The sequence below is a fragment of the Pantherophis guttatus genome, chromosome 1 (assembly GCF_059756535.1).
Source record: "Pantherophis guttatus breed Tessera chromosome 1, ASM5975653v1, whole genome shotgun sequence".
NCBI lineage: Eukaryota > Metazoa > Chordata > Lepidosauria > Squamata > Colubridae > Pantherophis > Pantherophis guttatus.
This window is the reverse complement of record NC_142063.1, coordinates 194,232,678-194,251,026: the sequence shown is the minus strand read 5'-3', so window position 1 is coordinate 194,251,026 and position 18,349 is coordinate 194,232,678. Positions and strand designations below refer to the sequence as shown.

The 18,349-nt window shown below is 36.7% G+C and overlaps 1 long non-coding RNA gene across 1 annotated transcript in view; it reads right to left on the bottom strand.

Annotated features, from left to right (window-relative positions):
* The window catches only part of LOC132711085 (uncharacterized), an 85,292-nt gene that overhangs the window by 8,940 nt on the left and 58,003 nt on the right, over positions 1-18,349 (bottom strand). The window contains exon 2 of the long non-coding RNA XR_009621874.2: positions 3,142-3,224. This is a non-coding gene — a long non-coding RNA (uncharacterized LOC132711085). The remainder of the gene's footprint in view (positions 1-3,141; positions 3,225-18,349) is intronic.

Below are 18,349 nucleotides of genomic sequence, written 5' to 3'. Positions count from 1 at the left end.
ATGCTTCCTTTCATCATCTCAGCTGAAAAATTGGCTCCCGCTCTTGGTTTATGAAACCATTTTTCTTTTTCCTTTCTTCTCAGGTTTGCAAACCCTTTAATAAATTAGTCGCTCTGAGGTGCCGAGGTGTCACAGCAACCTCAGAGGCTTTTCCCAAATGTGTCTTTAATATTTTATAAGTATTTTAAATAGATTCATTTGGTTTGAACAATCTGATTTATTCATGCCACTGGTCTGCCCCCCACACGCAAGTAAAATGGAGGGGGGCTGTTTGCTACAAATGGGACTGTGTCACAAATTTCTCTGAATCAGATCTCAATTTAACAATAGATGTTTAAGAAAAAAAGACCATTATCCTCTAGTTGTTGGCATGATACCACCCTGCAGCAACGAGTTGGGCCAAAAACAATAGGTGGAGAAAATAGATGCTTTCTGGGGAAGACTGGGAGAAGTCTTTTATTTTGAAATCCCTCTTTAAGAAGATGCCAGCATAAAAGTCTGAGGAAGCCATTCACTATTCAGCTTTCTTCTTATCTTGCAGAGCCTGCTAAAACAACTAGCTATGATAATTGAAGGCTTAGCATAAGGTTTTACTTTGGCAAGTGTGTACTCATTGCAATACATGGCAACTCTCTTGATATCATGGATTTAATAGAAACACTCAGCACAGAAGGCTGCAAGCGATATTATTGCAAAACAACTGTGTGGAAATTGGAGAATTTGGATTACTACCTCTGGATTAGCTTTCCAGATATGATTGCCTGCCAGAGGTATGGGACTATAACCTCTATTACCTCCATTCAGTACATGTACTGTAGCTTCATACTATACTTGCTGTGAAGAATGAGGAATTGTAGTCCAGCAAAGCTGGAGGAGCTAAGACTGGGCAATGCCAATGTCAGGGCTTTGAAGGAGGCCAGGTCAAAAAACAGGCACCACAAGAAGTACTACAAATATCCCATCTCCACCCCAATTGCATATTGGTTCCTATTTAGCTACGTTTTGTTAATTTTAATGTTATCATTTTAATAGCAATAGCAATGGCAATGGCAATAGCAATAGCACTTAGACTTATATACCGCTTCATAGTGCTTTACAGCCCTCTCTAAGCAGTTTACAGAGTCAGCATATTGCCCCCAACAATTTGGGTCCTCATTTTACTGACCTTGGAAGGATGGAAGTTTGAGTCAACCTTGAGCCTGGTGAGATTCAATCTGCCAAACTGCTGACAGCCAGTGATCAGCAGAAGTAGCTTGCAGTACTGCACTCTAACAACTGTGCCACCATGGCTCATCTAATTAATGTTTGATATTGTCTGTTTTAACATGTTGTAAGCCAGAATTCCCCAAACTTTCCGGCTTTGAATACCAGTGGGAAGGGATGGTTCCACACAAGCAGCAGGTAAGTGTATGCGCGCATGCAGCTCCATTTCCACAAGCGGTAGGCACGCGCTCCCACTGCTCGCGCAAGTCGGGATGCATGCACATGTGCTGGCCTGTCACTTCCACACTGGTTCTGAACGGCTCAAGGCCCGGTAGTGGGCAGCAGCCCAAGGGTTGTTGTAAACCATGTCACTTGATTGCAAGATGGGCAGCATATAAATTTAATAAATAAATAAATACATAAATAAATAAATAAATAAACAAACCCCCATTTTATTGATATGGACTATAATAACAGAATCATGAAAGCTTGGCTGCATTTCTCCTTCTCCCCCTTTTATACCAAAGAGAGCCAAGAAGGACTACCTTGAGTTTCTTTTTAAAGTTTTCTTATATTCCTGGACTGAGCTCATATTTTACTAATGGCTGTCTTGTATCTTCTCCAAGGTCATCTCTGTTCTCCTATCCAGCTGATTTCCAAACGTGATGGAAGTGAAACCATTTTTTTTTTCAGATTTAGTTGCCAGTTATGCTCTCTGTGTCTCTCTAGTTTTTGGCTATGGAAGGCTGGATATTTTTTAAAAAATGCAATCTTCATGTTACAACATGCTGTAATTGCATAATACCTAACTTCCTCAGTTGATGAGATTTGGCAATAAAGTCATAATGGTCAACACTGGTATCTTAACTGCCCTGGCATGTTATCTAAACTACTCTAGGATATGATCTTAACTACAACTTGGACTATTATAAAAGCTTTAAGCACACTCCCAGTTGTCAATTAACTGTACTATTCCTTTAACAGAAATAGTTTAGTGCAGGGCACTTTCTAACATTGCAGCAATAATGACCCAGCCTGCAGTGATAGCTGAATTGCAATAAATTATGTCTGATCAACAATATGAATAGAAAAAAAAATACTTTTAGCTGTGCATTACCAACGATGTCCTCGTTCAACCCTATCGACATCTCAAAAGTGTTATTAAAAAAATAAGATAATGTAATGTTGTAAAATTACCCTTAGCACCATATAAATGCATGATAAGTAGAGATGTGGACTGGCAAAGAAAGTGAATTCCACTGGAATTACAAAAGCTGCATGCTTTAATAAATTGGAGAAGGCTTATTCATGTGACTTTACAAAGTCAGTTCTAATTGTGTACGAGACAGGGTAAAGAAAAGTTTATGCCTTCCTATAGGCAGCTGTCAATTTGATTAAATTCAGAGGTGAAACCCATTTGTCTTTTTTTAACATTAAAAAAACATGTGTGCTCTCTGTAGAGAACTTAACCCTTTAAATGAGGAAGAGGAGCAGTGTTCCTTATATTAGGAAAGGGGATAATTGTTATATAGGTTGTTTTCCTATAATTTTGTCCACAATAAGTATTTTCATATCTTAGTGAGTGGGGTTGAAGTCTGGGTTGAAAAAAACAGAGAAATTGTGCCAAAATCATAACAAAGTCCCATTTATGGAAGTTCAATAAATGCCTGAGAAAATTTCAAAATATTTAAAAAATGATAAACACTTTTATTTATTTATTTTTTAAAAAATATTTCAGATCAGAGATGGTGTTGCCATGACTGGCCAAGAAAACTTTCAACTGCAGCCTCTTCAAATTAAGAAAAGTTTCCCAAATTCTCAGGCAGTGCGGTCTCTAAATGGTTCAAAGTATCCAGAAGGTACCAAGTTGGGTAAGACTGAGAAAAAAAACTAAGATTAGTAAACTCAATGACTTCAGCAGACAGAAGTTGCACATACCTGGTGAATGCACAGTGCTTCTTCTTTGATTGAAGGGGTGCTCTCTTCATGGGAATTTGGGTACCTGAGACAAAACCCTTCCTCTGTAAAGCAAATGGGAATTTGGTTATACAGGTAGTCCTCGGCTTATAACAGTTCATTTAGTGACCAAAGTTACATCACTAAAAATAGTGACTTATGACCATTTCCACACTTACGAACGTTGCAACATGGTTACAAGATCAAAATTCAGACAGTTGGCAACTGACTCACATTTATGATGATTGCAATGTCTGGGGATCATGTGATCCCCTTTTGTGACCTTCTCACAAGCAAAATCAACGGGTAAACCAGATTTACTTAATAACCATGTTACTAACTTAGTAACTGATGTGATTGACTTAACAACTGTGGCAAGAAAGGTGATAAAATGAGACAAAGCTCACTTAACAAATGTCTTGCTTAGCAACATAAATTTTGAGCTCAATTGTGGTCATAAATTGAGGACTACCGGTATGGAAAAAAAATCTGGAGAATAACATCACAAGTTGAAAGCCATGTGCTTGTTGGTTTGATTTATACCAGAGCAGGGGTGTCAAACTCATGGCGTCACATTGTCGTCACATGACATATTGCAACTTTTTCCCCCTTCGCTAAACCGGGGGTGAACGTGGCCAGCATGTGACACATCCAGCCCGTGGACTGCAAGTTTGACACCCCTGTACCAGAAAATACTAAACCATTACAAGATTCCCGTGAGTTTGTTGTTGTTTTGGGGTTTGTTTTTACTATTTCAGCTGAGTGAACTATATCCACAGACAGATTTCAGTGCACCTACATAGAGAGATACTTTTTTTCCTCCCTCTCAGTGAATCTAAAGTGTTGCAATTTGACTGGTAATCTCTGTGCCTTTTCTAGGATATGTGATTTAAAGCTTCCCTCTCCCAGCCTTCCTTCCTAGTATAACGTGTCCCTGCCTGGTGTGAAAGCCTTGTTGGAAGACTTTTAAGAAAGAAATGAACTGGAAAGACATAGAATCTTAAAGGAAGCTATAAATGGGATAGGTCAAGGACTAGGCATGTAAGCGAAAGGGGAAAATCTTCCCTTTCATTTATACAGCTCCAGTTTCCATGTCTGTGTAGACTCCAAATAAGGCATAGTAGCTTTTCCTAGTTGTGGGCCTGTACATTTTGCCTGACCTTATAATTCTCACAGTTCTAGACATTCCAAGGTAGAGAGCGGGTCATTGAGAGAGAGAGGGAGAGAGAGGGAGAGAGTTTGTAATTTCTGGTGCATATTTGCTTCTAAAGTATCTTCTGCATAGTTTCCCAGTGAGATCATGTACCAGGCTTGGAGATTTTTAAATAGGTTATTTTTCAAGCCTGCCTACAAAGGACCTGTCAAATTTAACCACTTTGGACTTACTAAGTAAAAGTGTGAGAACAAAAGTGGTAACAAGGCTTCTCAAAATTACTGTTGTTTATTGGCTTGTTGTTAAACCGGCAGCGGGCTGGATTACAGTGACCTGCAGTTTCACCGGAGTTGTTGTGAAATTTCATTAATATGGACATTATTTCTGATTAACACTTAGATTAACAAAGCTGAACAACTCGTTCTTCCCACGGGTTATTGTAAGGCCAACAGTATGGATTTTTGTTGACTGATATTTTGGATCACTGCAGGAAACATTCCACGCTGATAGAAAAATTCTGAGGCAGGGATGAAATCCAGCAGGTTCTGACAGGTTCTGGAGAACTGGTAGCAGAAATTTTGAGTAGTTCGGAGAACCAGCAAATACCACCTCTGGCTGGTCCCAGAGTGGGGTGGAAATGGAGATTTTGCAATGTCATTTCCCCAGGAGTGGGGAGGGAATGGGTATTTTGCAGTATCCTTTCCCTGCCGTGCCCACGAAGCCACGCTCACTATGCCCACCAAGCCATGCCCACAGAACCGGTAGTAAAAAAAAATTGAATTTCACCACTGATCTAAGAGCATATGGATCCCTGACTCAAGGGCAAGGACGCTCAGTTCAGTCAGTGAAAACAAGAGACAGCCCAGCAAAGCTCAGGGGAAAAGCTAGTTCTGGGTTAGTTCTCTAAATGATACATTGGAGTTTTTACAAAATTATCTATAACTTTTATGTTAGGGCAGATAAGGTAATCTTGCCATCTGGGGCTCCCTTACTCACTTTTTGAGACATATGAAGCCCCCACTTGGACTGCTAATGGAGAATTCCAGTAGCAAAGCATGAAACTATATTTTTAATTTTTTCAGCAAAAATGCCAACCATTATAACCCATTTTATTATTCTGAAAATACCAAAGCTTCCTGCCCAGTGGTGGGTTTCTACCGGTTTGCCCCAGTTTGGGCAAACCGGTAGTGGTGGTGGTGGGAGGCTCCACCCACCTGCCCGGACATCATCACGGATGCTCTGCGCATGCACAGAAGGGCCGCGCACGGTCACAGTTCCGAACCAGTAGCAAAGGTAAGTGGAACCCACTACTGCTCCCGCCCCAAAGCCTCACATATTTGGTGATAATGTTAAAATATGATCCTTGAAGCTCCTAGAGGCTGAAGAATTTCTTTTCTAAATGTATAACACAAACAATTTTCATCACTGTCTTTTGCCATGAGACCTAGAAACTTGTTTAATTAAAAACTAAATACCACTTGTTGAATCATCTACCACTGATCCTCACCTAAGTTGAAGATCAGTGTTTTCTGATTACCTGCCTCTATTCAAACATGTTTTTTTCAAATATAATATTTTTAAAGAATGCCCAATAATTTTAACACTAGGTAATTTTCTAACTTAGAAAGAGCTATTATATAGGTTTAAGGTAAAAGACGGCATTTGTTAAAAGAATATTAGAAGAGGTTATTTAATGAGAACAAGGAAATGAGATTTCTCTTTAAAGTGATGGGGTTCAACAATCTCAAACATATACTGTAGTATACAATCAACCATATTTCAATAATCATTGGATAAATGTGTTTTATTTGGAAAAATCTGAAAAAACCCAGCTGAATGGGTTTTTCTATTCTCTTTTAGAATCACAGCTGTGAAATCCAAAATGTTTCTTAATGAAATGAATTGCTTTTAAGATGTTCCTTTACACATTGCCAGAAAAGATAACATAGTCCAAAAAAGAAGACAAAAATAAAAATAAAAATAAATCTATAGTTTTTTGGGTTTTTTTTACAGAATTGCAAATATATAAATAAAGAAGTAGGGGTCCAATATGGGCTGAAGCCTGAACCCAGCATAGAATAGAGTAAGCCATACTTTCTTTCTTTCTTTCTTTCTTTCCTTCCTTCCTTCCTTCCTTCCTTCCTTCCTTCCTTCCTTCCTTCCTTCCTTCTTTCTTTCTTTCTTTCTTTCTTTCTTTCCAATTTCTTGTCATGGAAAGCTTGCAAGGACCTACTTTAAGCTGATCATTGCAATTTTCTTTCTTCTTTGTAAAAAAAGTTGCATACTTCCTATTTGTCCTCTTTGTCTGATTACATTCTCAGCAGGGAAACAATATTGTATGTTTTTCCAAATAGTAATGAAATGACATCAAAATGGCTTCACAGCACTGAACAGAAAACAAAGAACGTTCCTCTTAGTATTTATCATTATACAATGCAAACTGTCTGACTGCAAATTCACTACCACATTTTAAGTGACTGCTTGTCTGAACTGTAAATGAATGACCAGGTTCAAAAGACTAATAGCAGGATGGACGCCTCTAATTTTTATCTGTAGTTAGTCCTCAATTTACAAGCATTCATTTAGTGACAGTTCATAGTTAACATTGCCAATGAAAAAAAGTGACCTACAACCAATCCTCACCCTTATGACCATCCCAATATCCCAACAGTCACATAATCAAAATTCAAGCACTTGGCAACTGTCATGTACAATAAATACAAATGTTGCAGTGATTACCATTTGCGATTTTCCCAGCTGGCTTCTGACAAGCAAAGTCAATGGGAGAAGCCATTTTTTTAATGACAGTGTGTTTCGTTTAACAACTGTAGTGATTCACTTAAAATATGCAGCAAAAAAAGGTCATAAAATCAGGCACAACTCATTTAACAACCCCTTTGCTTAGCCGTGGAAATTCTGGTCCCAAATGTAAGTCGTATGTTGAGGATTACTTATCATTTCAAATCCTGCACAAGATTTCACTTCTCCTATGAAACCTGGAACAACATGGGGTTGCAAAGATCAAGGCATCATCACAGCAGCCACACCTGAATATGGGTGTGTACTAGTTTTTACCCAATCCTCCTCCATCTTTCATTTACCCATTCATTATCTACCAACTCTCTGTGTGTGTTTATGATGTAACATAATTGCAAATAATAGCTTTGCTTGTGTGTCTTTTTTCTCTCCTTTGACCTTGTCAGCGGTATTTTTTTTCCCTAACCCATTTTGGTGCCACTTATAGGCGTGTATGTCTTAGTTTGGTATACTTTGCAGATAGTGTCATCAGAGAGATTAAGAAAAGGTAGGGCAGGGCTGGGTCTAAGTCAAATTGCAATTGCCAAGGATTAGTTGAAGCTTTCAGGATGCTGAAGAAATAATCAGGCATTGTCATGATCAATACTCTGCTTTTAGAACGCCTGATTCCTATGAACTTTGGCATGCTTCAGCCCCTGATTATCTTTTCTGAAAATGCCACTCCCTTTTAGCAAAAGAAAAAGAAAAGGTTATCAGAAGTTTGGGTGTTCGTTTATTTTTGCCTCCATGGGAAAGGGGGACCTGTTTCTCAACTGGGATCCAGAATTGGAAAGACCCCCAACAGGCTACGCCTAGGAGAATATGAAATGAGCAGCGGCAACAGGGGTGGGTTCTACTTACCTTTACTATCGGTCCACAATGGGGCCGCGCATGCGCAGAAGTGTTTTGATGATGTCAGGGTCGGTGGGCGGAGCCTCCCGTTGGTTTTACTACTGGTTCTATAGAACCGGTGCAAACCCAGGAGCAACCCACCACTGAGTGGCAAGAATTATTTATGTGCAAAATTGGCAGAATGAAAGCATTTCTTCTGATGGAAAGGCGATAAGGAAAGTGCTAGAATGTGCGGAGATGGATAGGCTGACAATGGAAATAAAAGACAGAGGAGAAACTGACTACTATTTGATTTGGACTTTATGGTACAACTAGTTAGAGAATAGAAGTAAAGATTAAGGATGTTAAAGTAAAATAAATTGTGATAAAAATGAATATATACTATTTATGTAACTATAAAAAGTACACAAGATCAAGCTCCGTGGTTAATTTATAGTTAACTGGACTGAATCCAGTTTTAACGGGAATTTTAATTTCTTTTATTGTTTGAATTTTAATCTGGACTTGCTGTCGTTTATTGCTGTGAGCCGCCCTGAGTCCTTGTGGAGAAGGGCGGCATATAAGTCCGATTAAATAAATAAATAAATAAATAGTCATGAATTATAATGTATATAAGAAAAAGGGAAATAACCTGTATGCACATATGAGGTATACTGATACCGAAGTGCGGTAAAGATGAAAATTGTGATAGAAAACAGAAAAAATGTTTAATATATTTTTAAAGAAAGAATATGAAATGAGCAGCCTGTCTCCTGGGCATCAGATCTGGACCCAAGATGAACAGACCAACACTTGAACAGGATAAATGATTTTTTTGGGGGGGGTAATTTAAGCATAATATGATTTGCCTCAGTGTCATGATAACCTTTTTGCCTGTTCAGTTTGTGGTCAGATAGTTGGGACAATGGGTAACTTCAAAATCCTATTTGTTCTCCTTTCTGATGGTTTGTTACATTTGCCTGGGATTTAGACTATACAGGCTTTCCAATGGAGCCAGTTTATTTGTTTGTTTGTTTGTTTGTTTGTTTGTTTGTTTGTTTGTGTTTGTCTGCACACATGTGCCTTTGAGTCAGTATTAACTCCTGATGACTGCTTGGACAAGTCCCTGCATTTTTCTTATCAAAGTTTTTCAGAAATGGCTGGCCATTGCCTGCTTCCGAGGGCTGAGAGAGTGACTGGCCCTAGGTCACCAAGCTGGCTTTGTGCCCCAGGCAGAAATAGAACACATGGACTCCGGGTTCCTAGCCTGGTGACTTAACCACTATACTACAGTGGCTCTCTAGAGTAGGAATGGACAACGGTTTTTCTGCAGGGGCGACGTTCCTAATGGAGGAATATCTGTCTCTGTCTCTGTCTCTGTCTCTGTCTCTGTCTCTGTCTCTGTCTCTGTCTCTCCCTCTCCCTCTCCCTCTCCCTCTCCCCCTCTCCCTCTCTCCCTCTCCCTCTCCCTCTCCCCCTCTCCCTCTCTCCCTCTCTCTCCCCCATCCACCTTCCATTTTAAGCAGGTTCCTGAGAGCCATGAAGCCATGCATCATTTCACCTAAAATCTGAACAGACCGCCTGCACTAGATTTTGAAATTAGGCTGTGGAGAGTTATTATGAAAGTGACGCTGACATGGGAGCTAGACGCTGCACCATGTGTTTTCATGAAATAGATGATCGCCCTTTATAAAGTAAAACTCATGACCACACTTGGAGGTTCCTGTTGAGATATGAACTACTATTCTATAATCCAAGTTTTTGAAAGTGGCTTGTGAAATGCCCAAACCATATATTCATATTCTATATTACTTGAAGATACTTGAGAAGATTCATGTAACCGAAAAGCAGGTTAACCGAGCCAGAGTGTAATAACCATTTGGGTAGATAGGCAAAACAAGCCTTGTAAACTTGTTTTTAAAAAATGCAGAATGTGGCCTTCATGTTGGCCTTCAAATGCTTCTGAAAGTCTACTGCAAACATGCTTCACCCTTTCAACCAATTTTGGCTGATGCTGCTGGAAATTATGCTTAGTGACATCTGGGGAGCCTTATGTTGCCCACCATTATTACAGAGATTAAGGGAGTCTATCAAAATCCAACTCTTCCCCACCTCCCACTCTTTTGATGATTTTCTGTCAGTCTTGCCCAACTGGCGCAGGATTCCTGGAGGCCTCTCGACAAGGTTAGTCCTCATTCACTATTTTAGGTTTTTGTTCTGTGTCTCTTTTTCTTTAAAAAAAAAAAAAAAGTTGCACTTCTGCATACCTAGAAGTTAAGCAAGCATGCTGACATTTCACTCTTCATTCTTCAGTGACTTCATTTCAGCTCCAGCCCTGTTGACATTCACTCTTTGAGTTCATTATTAGAGGGAGTACTCTACTTTTTTTGTATTTCACCTTTAGTTTTCCCTCCTTTGTAAAATTTGATTGCTTGATTATGCCAGCTTCTTCTTCTTCTTTTTTACTTTTCTATTGTCTATTTTATCAACTTCTACAAATATTTCATTATTTTATAGAACTGCTTTATCGTAAAAAAAAAAAAGTGCTTTCTTGCTTTTTACTGTATTCCAAATTAAGAAAGTTTTTCCCTTTCCCAATTTCTTAACTGCTATTATCTCCTAAGGATATTACTTTTGTCATATTTTGTTGTTTATGCAAAGTACTGTAACATGATTATAGAGACATTTTATCTGATACTATTAAAGTATAAACAGCCTTATTGCATATTGTGAATGTATAGAGGGATGTATTTCAAAGAAAATTGAATTAAATAATATCCAGGAGATAAATGCTGAAATTGCAGGAAAATAATTACCTCTTACCTAAAGACAAATTTGATTTGATTTGAAAAGGAGGGGATTATACAGTATGCCCTCTCATTAATATATAAAACTGCCTAATTTGGTTCTTAATAATGACATTTCGAATGTTGTATTAAGGCTCCTAAACATATAGGAAAATCTGAACTTTCCATTCATGTTGAATTTCCTATTTTTCAAAATTTATAAAGAGGAATTGTAAAATATTCAAAATATGTATATCATAAGGTAAGATGTATAAAGCTACACATATGAGAGGGGAGGTGCACAAAAGAGGCCCTGGAGCAGATCTATCAATGAAATATTTCCTCAGTAGACACAGGTTATCTTGATATCTCCAAACACACCTTTCTTGTACTTTTATTTTCCCACCTAAGGTATTCTCTCTGTATCTCTAAAATATAAGATGCCATAAAAAGTAACCAAAAATAGTACTTTCCAATTAATTTAATTCAATGTAAATTATATTGCATTGTATCAATCTTTACTGGCAATGTGACTCTACCACTTTTAGGGCTGCAGATAGCCAATCACTGGTGTCCGTCTAGTATCACATTATTTATTCAGAAACCTAATATATTGAAAGATAATGCACATAAAGATTTGATAGGATCATAGATCTTCTTCTCCTGAGAGAAGAGGACCAGTGTGCCAATTAGTTATTGATCCTCACAAGTATAAACCAAAGAAGCACATTTACTTATGGTGTTGATTTGATGCTTTACCTTCAATCTTACTGAGCTGAAAAAGGCATTTGGTTATACCCATTTCAGTCAAAATACTAGGAAATGTACACTGGGCCATTTCCATCTACAGATAGTCCAGCCAATTTATATAGCTCCTTTTATTTTTATATCGAATTTGGTAGGAAGGATAGAGGTAAAAAGCATACATTACCTACATCCTGTTAAGTCCAATATGTAGAAATTTCCAATTACAAAATTACAAAATTTAGTTTACTGAGTGTGCACTAGAGGCTTTAACGGCATGCTCTTGATCAAAGATTCAGTTCTGGAATATCCTGTATACTTTTTTTTTTTCTTTTAATATTTTAATGTACAAATGTGTTTTGTATCTATCTGGAATAGTCATTACTTGTAACCTGATCCTGAATTTATTTATACAGCGTTCTTTTCTTTTAAGTAGAACAAAATGGGTTACTTTAAGTTTCCTTCGACTGTATACAAACATTTCTGTCCCACCCTTCTAATGCAGATCCATCACTCAGGCTGATGACTAAATCTTCTAAACCAGACTTCCCCTTTCTGGCACTCTCCAGATTTGCTCAGGGGTGCAGTGCCTTTGCTTGGCTGGCCAGGAAATCTGGTGGTCCTGATACATCTGGAAAGAACCAGTTGGGGAAGGCAGGTCTAAGCAAAGACCACTAGAAAACATTTGTTTTCTAGTTCCAAAAACACGGATTTGTTGATTCTTAGTAAATATTAACTAGCAAGAAAGTGTCAACTGTACAATAACTTTCACAGCATTATGGGTCAAAATGTTTTCAATTTTTCCCCCTTTTGCATCTTTATTCCAGAGTTAACTTTTATGGGTCACTTGCTTCTGATATATCAGAAAACTGGGCTCACATAGTTATTACTTATTGGTCATAATCAATTAGGGAAGTTTTTAAGATCATGGCAGTTTTATATAAATATGCTGGCAAAGTTCAGCTCCTATGATTTCTGACAATTAAATTGTTCTGTCACTTTGGGACTCTCATTAATCTCAACTTGTCATCCTTGTTTATGCAGGTTATAATGGGTTGTGTGTGTATAAGTAAAATGAGATGCTTAAAAGCCCTCGGCTGTTTAACTCTTTGATGAGAACAGTTTAAATCCTTACATAAAGGTGCTGGAATAAAATCCATACCGTCCCCCAACCCAACCCACAAAAAAAGAAACACTGTTTTGAAACTGAGCTACTTTCTGTCCTTAATAATTTATTTAAATACACTTAGAAATTAAGGAGGGGAAGAAGTAGATAGAGATAGAATTCTTTATTGGCCAAGTGTGATTGGACATACAAGGAATTTGTCTTTGGTGCATATGCTCTCAGTGTACATAAAAGGAAAAAAAGAAAAAATAAACATTCATCAAGAATCATAAGATACAACATTTAGTGATAGTCATAGGTTACTAATAAGCAATCAAATCATACTAGGAAACAAATAAAACAATATAAATCGTAAAGATACAAGCAACATGGTTATAGTCATAAGTGGGAGGAGATAGGTAATAGGCTGCTGCTGGTTCAGACTGGTTCGGGAAAACCGGTAGTTCCGGTGATCAGCTGCCCCCCCCGCCTACCCCCGCCCTATCCTGTCCTATACTTCCTTCTTTCTGGCTCAGCTGATTCGCACAGCACAGCTGATTTCTGCACCTCCGCTATACTACTTACCGGGGCTGCCTTAGAAGGTAAGCAGCTGAGCTTCAAATTGCTGTATTTTGAATGCTGTGCACGAGCACGTTAGGCACACATGCGCGAGAAGTCCATGTGCGCACACAAAGCACATGTTCACAGAACCAGTTGTTAAAACCAGTTGCAGCCCACCACTGGTTGGATGAGGAAGGATGAGAAGAAGAATAGTAATACAGACTTAGTAAATAGTTTGACAGTGTTGTGGGAATTAGTTGCTTAGCAGAGTGATGGCATTTGGGAAAAAACTGTCCTTGTGTCTAGTTGTTCTGGTGTGCAGTGTCCTAGAGTGTTGTTTTAAGGGTACAAGTTGAAACAATTTATGTCCAGGATGTGAGGGGTCTGTAGATAGTTTCGCAGCCCTCTTTTTGAGTCATGCAGTATACAGATCCTAAATGGAAGGCAGGTTGGTAGCAATTGTTTTTTCTGCAGTTCTAATTATCTGTTGAAGTCTGTGTCTGTCTTGTTTGGTTGCAGAACCAAACCAGACTTAATGCTGCTGTTTTTCCTGGATAATTTATATATTTTTTCCACAGAAAGAATAAAGGTGTAAATAAGAAGGCAAGTATATCTTTACAGGAAGCAAACCCCATATTGTACCCTATATTGTATATAAATACAAATTCAAAGATTTCCCCTTCCCAGTAGTGTCTGACTCTAGGCAGAGTTGCTTATCTCCATTTCTTACCTGAGGGAGACAGCATTGTCTGAGGATATATCCGTGGTCATGTGGCCAGCAAGATTATATGCCAAGGTGGACAGAACACTGTTAACTGTATACAAACAGTGAGCAAACTCCACACCTACTAGCACTGATAGTATTACCTAGTCAGGTAATGAAATATCTGCAAGCAAATAGCCAGGCTCAGATAGGACCAAGGACTCCAGGGTCATTTCTTGTACAAAAGTATTTATGAGGTGTTGCTGGGATGAAGATGCAGGACAATGTCAGAATAATAGAATAACCTTTCAGTGTATAATCCTCTGTCTGACAGCCAGTGATCTCATTGGCTTCCCTCAGAATCCCTTATTTCATTTAAAGCCCTGATGAAGACAACATAAGGAAATTCTATTATGCTTTTTAATTTGGCAGGTAGGAACAGTTGGGGGGGGGGCTTGGGCTCACTGAAACTTATGTCACAAAAACTCCGCTATTTATAACAAGATTATAGGCTTAAAGGATCATAAAGAGAAATCCAGAAGAAATTCTGAAGCATCTTGAGAATAAAAGACAAAGGCAGAAGCTGGTGTCTCTGAGGGAGATAAACTTTTGAGAAATTGCAAGTCAAAATTCAGCACAGCATCCATTTTTATGCAGCAGCCTTTGCTCAAGAACCCCCCTCTAACACACACAATTAGCTTTAAAATATGTATGACTCAAGCTTCATTGGTGGTTCAGCACTTAACATAAATCCTAAAGTGAATTTTAAAAGATTAATGTTACTGTTCCATGCTTGGAAACCATATAGAATTATTTACTTTTTCCTTAATTGACATACACAAAACCAGGAACAGCTCATTGAATTATCCCAAAGGCTAAAAGAACTAGATGAGCACTAACCTAATAAGATTCAGCCATGTCCAGTTTTGTTGCTATGATAATAGAGTTAGATATGAAATTAAGAAAATCTATAATTTTAAGTCCATTGCATCATGGATATTTTAACCTGTCCATGTCCTGAAAGTGGTGCTTGTATAAACTGTATAAGAGAAAGAGAATGAAAGACAGCAGCTTCTGTTTTAAAAGCTATGTTTTATAAAGCAGAACATGACCTGTATAAACTTAAACTAACTGTAATACAGAGAATTAAGGATGAAATACAAAATAAAAATCAATATCAGCAATTATTTTTAACCTATCAAAACATATTTCTGAAAAGGAAATAGGAATAATACAGAAATAGAAAAAGTTTTCCTTGGGAGCAATAGATAGATCTAAATAAACAAAAATAAATAGAAACACAGAAAGTATTGGGCATAGTATAATTTCTTGCATATTCTATTATTGAGGAAGGAGTACAACTAGTAAAAGATAATATATAATTGTTTTGATCCAATTTGAAGAAAATAATAATCATTTATTTGATATTTAAATATTTAAACCAGGAGACTAATAATAATCTACCATGGAAGTGGAGGCAGAAGTTTACTTCAGGTCAAACTGTCAAAGAAGAAAAGTGTGCATTGGTTGATTATATAAAAAATGGCCAAGAATAAACAAGTTAAAATTGGAGCTTACTAAATGTAAAGGAAACAAAAAGTGAATACTGAAATTATGTAATAAAAACATGAACAGATTGCTGACAAGGAAGCATCTCATTGTCAATTTCTACAAAAGATTGAGGGGAAAGTAGATAAAAATAAAACCTGGCAATGGTTTACAATTGGAACATTTAAAAAAAAAGAAAGAAAGAAACTGAAGGCTTGATTTTGGCTATTCAAGAGCAAGCTATTTGATTCAAAGTACAGATTGTACAACGAGGCAAAAGAAAGAGTAGATCATAAACACAGCTCATGAAAGAAGATCACATAAATAACGATATAACACAGTCACCAAAATGATTCATTGGAACTTCTGTAAAAATTATTATGTACCAATTGTAAAAAAAAAAAAAAATGGTGAGAACATATAGTTGAAACTGAGCAGGTTAAAATATGGTGGGATTTCCAAATACAAACTGATAAAGTATTGGTTCATAACACACCAACCTTAAAAACAAATGCAAGTGAACCCAGAACTGAGTAAGCAACAAATAGCAAATGTTGCCTATTCAAAGAAAATGAAAAAAACAACGAAGAAACTACAGCCACCTACTGTAGTTACCAACAGGAGACCAACAAAATATTTATGGTCCCTTGATCTGATTCAGAAAGTAAGCAAATATCAAGACACAGAGGGACTGGAAACAGGAGAACTAAATGAAGTAGTGTTGTTCAAATCAGATAGATTTCACCTTGGGACCAAAATTATGTATAATATTCCTGCAAGACCTGTATCATATTATTAGATGTCTTGCCTTCCTATCAGCACAGGAGGATTTCAGAGGAGAGTTGGAGAACATACTTCCATTGAAGGCCTGCCTTCTCCAGGGTTTTTATTGTCACTGCTATGAATGATGATAATGATATAAAAGAGGTGATAGTCTATACAGCAGTCAATATTTTTACTAGATAAAATACCCCAAAATAAATCCTTGATTGTACTTATATTTTTGTCAACTACAGCAGACCAAACTTTCTGAAAATAAATGTTATCAAGTAAAATTACTACACAAAAGTTGTTTTGCCCATAATTAGCAATACATCTTTTCTTATTAAAGTGATAATTTAAAGAATATATTCAGATGCCATAGAGCCAATGCTTACAATGTGTTGGTGATGCCTTCTGCATAATCTATAAGGCATATATGGAACACATTTCTTGTTGTAATGCCGACATTTTAACTTTAAGTGAGATGAAAGCAAATATAAAATTAGCACTGTAGGGAAGCTCTAGCCCCTCAATTTATGTTTGTGTTTAACACCTTATTTTGTATAACCTCCTACATAAACAGTTTTTATATTAGCTTTTGATAGGGTGCCTTCAAAGAATTAAACATCGAGCTGTTTAAAAACACTAATTAGCAGCCTCCGTACAAAGGGGAACACATTTATTAGTAAAATCTTTAAACCTACAATGCCCTATGGGCTTAGTCAATGCATGTGCCCAAATGTATGTGAAGCAACTCAATAAAAATATTATGTGGTTAATCACAAAACCTTTCAGAAAATGATCGGCCTGAAAAGTATGGTAAATGGTTTTTGTTTTGTTTTTTAAAGGAAGAAAAGCAGCACTTCATATTAAATCTAAACAATAAAATCCCCACAGAGCATAAACTCATACTAAAAGCAAGCATATTTTATACCTCTAGTCTGAGAGGTCTGCAGCCTTATGTACATTTGCCAAAGGATACATGTTAATTATGTTTAGTTTCTCTGCAACCAGCAACATGTTTCTTAAATTAACACTTCATTCCTTTCAATCACATCTTAACAATGTCAAGGCTTTAAAAATATATGTATAGATGATGGTTAAAAAAAAGTATTGCATACACACACACATCCACACTTTTCCCCTCATTCCTTCATGCTCCAAATGCATCTAATTTGCAAACCACGTAGAGCAGTGTATTATATGAAAATGGCATGTTTTCCACTTTCAACATTACAGAGGGAAGAAAAGATTATTTTGATCTAGTTTGATCAGACTAATTCTGACATTTGTAATCTTTTTATAATTTCCCAGTACTTTTCATATGTTTTGTGTTACTGGCAAATATGTTCAATGCATGTCAAGAATTACTGTGTTCCAAAATTTACTAATTCCTATTAAGGAAAAAAACTAACTTCAATTGGAAAATTATAAATTATGTTAGGTTCTTCATAACATATGTAAATCTGGGAGAGAGAGAAAAAAGGGGGGAAGCAAATTAAGAAAAAAAGACATTTAAATCTCTTTTTAGTCTTGTACAAAATTAAATAATAATTTTCAAAATAACATAAGTTTATATGACAGAAAAGAATAATTTTAACTATTATTGAAGTAAGTAATAAGCATTAGAAACCAATATAACCAGCGTTATCAATCAGAATAAAAAATTAGCAGGAGTTTCTGCCCCATTTAAGAAAATCTAATATTTTAAATTTTTATCTTGAGAGAAACTTTAAGATGTGGAAAGATTCTATATACAGAATTATAATTATAGTTTCCATGTTAAATTCTCCTTTCAGATTTTTTTAAAATACATACTTATTTTTTACATTAATGCATACTCCTACAGCTTAGTCGCCCTTTCATCTGAAGCAGAAATTACATATATTTTCCCATGAAAATTATACAGTATCAAAATAACTATTGGGAATGTAAGGTTTAGTAATGCTTACACAAAAACAAGCTACTTAGAAAGAAAAATCAGTATTTATGATTTATTCCATTGTCTGGTGAATCATCTTTAAGAACTCTTGAGCTTTATAACATTGTCACCAGATATGGCAAATAATCCAGCCTGATTATTGTACTTCTTGGATTTTTTTAAAAAAAAATATGAATGATCTATTTTGGATAATAAAAATGGGGTAATATATACTAACAAAAATCTTTCTGTTTTCTCAGAGTATAATATTCACATTAAA